This window comes from Amblyomma mixtum, chromosome 3 (assembly GCF_055824585.1).
Source record: "Amblyomma mixtum isolate Tamu chromosome 3, ASM5582458v1, whole genome shotgun sequence".
Lineage (NCBI taxonomy): Eukaryota > Metazoa > Arthropoda > Arachnida > Ixodida > Ixodidae > Amblyomma > Amblyomma mixtum.
In genome coordinates, this window is record NC_143014.1 from 285188198 (window position 1) to 285193063 (window position 4866).

The 4866-nt window shown below is 50.2% G+C and overlaps 1 pseudogene; it reads right to left on the minus strand.

The window, feature by feature from the left end:
• Positions 1–684: 684 nt before the first annotated feature.
• On the minus strand, positions 685–2248 carry LOC149355071 (uncharacterized; annotated as a pseudogene).
• Positions 2249–4866: the final 2618 nt, after the last annotated feature.

Here is a 4866-nt window from a genome sequence, read left to right on the forward strand (position 1 = left end):
CTGACCAAAAGGACCCTCAATGATCACTGTGGCGATCGGTAAGCAAGCACATTGCTCCTCGGCTACTTGCCTTATCCACGCGCATTCTCCTGTAAAATCATTCGGAGAAACTAAGGACGGGTGGACAACGTCCATAGTTGCCGCCGAGTCACGAAGGGCTTTGCATCTCTTACCGTTCACACTTATCTCCTGCATATATGGTTCCAACAACCGCATATTCTTGTCTGTCTCCCGAATCGTTGCGAAAGCAACATTTTGTCTACAGTTTGCCGCGATATGCCCTTCCTTTTTGCAGTGGTAGCATGTCAAAGGCCTCCGTGACTCAAACGCACGTGCGGCATCAGCGCGCTGCTTAGGAACATCGTCAGATTTCCTGAACTCCTTTTGTTCTTCGCCTACAGCCTCCTTTAAAGCGGACGCATCTTTTCGAAAATCGCGACGCGCGAACGGTTTCCTTCCATCAGGCTTCCTTAGAGAAGCATCCTTTGTTTCCGCCTTTTCGATGCGTAATGCCCTGCTGTGCAAGTTTCGACGAGTGTAGTATTCCTCAGCCAGCTCTGCTGCCTTGTTGAGCTTAACCTCAGTAAGCCTATCCTGCAGCCAGAGCCTTACATCGTCCTGGATGCAGCGGTAGAATTGCTCCAGCGCAATGCACTCTACCACCTTATCACGATCGTCATAAACTTCCTCGCCCTTGAGCCATTCAACTAGGTCGGCTTTCAGCTTAAACGCGAAGTCGATGTGCGACTCACTGCCTTTTTTTGCGTACCGGAACCTTTGCCGGAATGCCTCAGGTGACAGCTTATATTTCCTCAACAGGGCCTCTTTGACCTCATCGTAACTCTCGAACGCCTCCTTCGACAAACACGTTATCACATCGGACGCTTCCCCGGGAAGCAGAGCTAGCAAATTCTGTGCCCACAGTTCTCGCTCAATGACATTCCTCTCACAGACATGCTCAAATTTCACGAGATACTTTGCCATGTCCTCGCCGATTACGAACGGCGGCAGTTGGTCTCGGATTCTTTGGCCGTTAGCCTGCACTGTCATTGAAGCTACGCTAGGCGCCGGCGAGCTTCGCAGCAACTCCAACTCTTTTAATTTTCTAATCTCTCGGCGTTCCTGTCGCTCTGCCTCTTGGAGGCGTTCTTGTCGCTCTCGCTCTTCCCGCTGAAGGCGTTCTTGTCGCTCTGCCTCTTGGAGCCGTTCTTTTCGCTCTGCCTCTTGTAGGCGTTCTTTTCGCTCTGCCTCTTCCCGCTGGAGGCGTTCTTGTCGCTCTCGCTCTGCGTCTTCGCGCTCACGGCGTTCATTAATCGCAGCCAAGGCCTCATTGGCTTCTTCAGCCGTTACGCCCTCCTTCCTCATGATCTCGAGAATCGCCTGCTTTCGTTTCGCACGGCCTACGGTAAGGCCTAGCTCTTCACAAATTTCGACGAGTTCTTTCACTTTAAGGTTCTCCATCGCGCACAATAGTCTCTTGCAGCTTGCCCTTTTAGAATTCCCTTGCGGTTCACTACTATAGCGCTACTAGCATGACACGCGCAAGTAATTCTTTCCAAAACGCCTCGTTTACTCCCTCTGCACCAGCTTTCGTTTCAAAGCGCTCCGACTTGGCTCGAAACAGCAAAGCTTTCTACAGTGCTACACACACAGCCCTACTCTAGACTACAATCACGTGTGCTAGAGCAGTCTGGCGAATTGAGGGGAAAACATCAGGCACTCACCGCGCCGAGGTAGCTGACGCCGGTCGATCCCGCAGCTGCCATCCACTGTTGGGTCTGGTGGTCCGAGCCAGGAAACGGTCGAGGCGACGGTGAGTCAAATGAACTTTATGTACAGTATGTACAAGGGCTTTTACATGATACAAGAGTCAAGAGCACCACGGGCAGGCACACAGAAGAAGGGCGGCCCCGGCGGCGAGCGTAGCTCCGGCGTGATGGCTCTTCTGCTGCCCGTCTGCTGCTCGGGTTCAGCGCGGCTCCGTTTTTATAGCCGCTGGTAACGGTTACGGCAGCCAGCCGTTCAAATCCTCCAATCACTGGCCACCGTTCAAATTAGACCAATGGTCGAGAGCCGGCGAGCGGCGGAGGAGTTCGCACCGACGGAGAGGAGGAGAGGAGGAAGGGTCCGTGTCGGCGCCGCGGCGACGGGGTGAGTCACGCTGCATGTCGCGACTTGTCCGAGAAAGTCTGGGCCTGCTTTGAGCGTCGGCGAGCGCGCAGCGCTTGTTTCCAGGGGGGCCAGCCAGCGAAATGGGAGCTCCGGCACTACACCACACACGTAGTAAACTTATACACTGGCCTCCCAGTTGGTGCTTTTAACAAACCCATTGTTTTTTTGAGGGCCACAGGCAAGAGAGCGGTAATTATTTAGCCTTGAAAAACAGCTCTTGCTTACATTTTCAAGGCTAATACGGGAGCAGATTTTGCGAGAAGGTTCAAGATTTCAGTTGGCAAAGTGTCAACAGTGTTTTCAAGTATGTTGTGCACCTTGGCTATGGTAATAAAGCAGATAGGTAACGTGAGATCTAATGGCGTTGAAATACAGGACGTGCACAGGAAGAGGAAAAACAGCGCAAAGAACACGGGCGACTGAAAAAAAGACAATACACAAGCGCTGATACTACCAACTAAACGCGGTTTTATTTGCCTGTCCAAAAAATACCGTGGAGAGGCAACAAGAAGATAAGAGAAACCGCGCGGTCTTAGGAAAAAGCCGACAACCTAGTGGGATGGCTACTTTTAGTTCCCTTATCTCAGATATTGCGTCCAAATCTTTTGAGTTTTGCTACCTATCATCAAGTGGTGTCTCTAATCTTTCTGTTTCCTCTCGACGCTATTTATTGCACACGCACATAAAACGGCTTCCAATCGGTGTTAGTCAGCGTGTGTGTTTGTATTTATTCTGTCGTCTGTGCTTGTTACGCTGCTTTGATTTCTCCTAATGAACCGACTGCGCAAATTGCCGCTCATCAGTGCAGTTTTAGTCACTATCGAGGGTGTCCTGGCGAAGCACTTAAATATAAACATCAAAAGACCTTTCGGGCTTGAACCATTCCTGTTGTATCGTAAGAAGGGTAATCAGAAATTAAGAAGCAGTACACGCGGCATACTGTCGAGACGATCTGTATTCTTTCTACTTCCTCCTCTTCTCTCGTGCGTGCGAGTGCGTGCAGCGCACCTGCCACACTTCGTGTTCATCACAATTCCGCCGCACTTTGAAAAAAAAAATCTAGTCAGTGTCCCAATCAGTAGCCTAATATAAAAGATAGTATTTAAAACTTGCGGGCCGCTTCTTTTGGCGTGTACTTCTGCGACGCGGCGCAGGAAGTCAAGCCGCAGTTGCCGCTGTTGATGTACACGAGTGTTGAGGAGTGGCTGCCGGTTCTGGAGCGGGCGAAGCCATGGGCGATGAAGGGCCCGGGCTAACATCAGCGGCTGTCATCAGCTGGGTTGAAGGCGCGTCCCAAGATTAACCCTGGACCACGGTTCGGGAGTTTGGACTGGTCGGCGGCACTTTGGTGAAGTCGATAGGCGGCCAAATGTCAGCAAAAAGGGCCGCTGGAGCTGGGGAAGGCAGTTGCTGCTGAAACACTTCTGGACGAACCACAGAAAACTTGGACGAGTGCCACACTCGCCCATCATCCAGCAGATATGACTCAAGTCCACGTTGCTCCACACCCTTCCAAGGCTCCAAAAACCAAGCTGGCAGTTTGATTTGTGCAGTGGGCTGGGGACACGCACGTATACTGACCGATCCGATTCCGGGCAATCCAAGTGCTTACTTGAGGTGATATCTCGAACTAAAACGTCCGGGGACACTTAAGTTCCACCTTGAGGGTATGGCAATAATGCCTTAATGGGTCCTTTCAGCTGCCTGGGGTTCACATTGCGTATCACTTCGCTTTCATGTACACTGTTCGTTAATCTTCAAATGGCGCTTAACCTAACATTATCCTCAACAGCGCAGTGCGACGGCATTAGAAATTCCTTCAGCGCAAGTAGTCCTCCTCTATCGCCTACGTTCTGCCTACATGCCTGCACATACGGAATTGATCATTCTTTATTTTACATTCATAATTCACTTTGAGTCCTCAAACCAATCCTGTTGCAGTCGTGCAGCTCTTAAGCGATGCGTTACTGCCACGGCAGGAGACTTTTTCAAACGCAGCCACCGCTGGGCCTTTGTGAGACCCAGGTTGCTCTTCCCGAGGAACGTCTCACGACTAATCATTTATTTTACTGCCACCTGCCGCGGTGTTCGGTTTATCACAATCCGGTGGGCAGGTTCAGATTACTTCAGAAGGTCACGTGACTCAGGCGGCATGTAGGCCGCCCGTTTTTCTCAACACGGCAACGCCGCCGACTCCGAGGTTGCTAATGAACGGCGGGACCCTCTACGCTGTCCTTTCGCAACGCAATTTCGTACTAACTTTTCCGTTTATCTTTAAAATCTTTGTGAACTGTGGCAAAGTGGCGGAAGCGCGTGTTGTGTCTATGGAGAAAAAGTGTGACCATTTAACCTAAAAGTACAGTCCTGAATTTATTACAGGAACCTTTTGCGTCCTATTAGAATACACTGTTGAACGTTTCATACAAGGCTCTCGAAAGACCTCAACGCACTCTATATAAAATTTTCACCACAGATCCAGAAATTGAGTATTTTTGTGCGTCATGTTCATCCATGTAACTTTATTAAGGCTTTCCTGTGCTTTCTGGTTCTGTTTTCTCAAAAACCCCTCCTCATTGGGGCAATGTACTGGACTGAAGCATTAATAAATAAATGCTAAAGAAATACAATAATGTTAAACATTGCGCTATGACTGCCTCACTCTGTAGCTTGCGCCAACATGCCCGACAGCTTTTT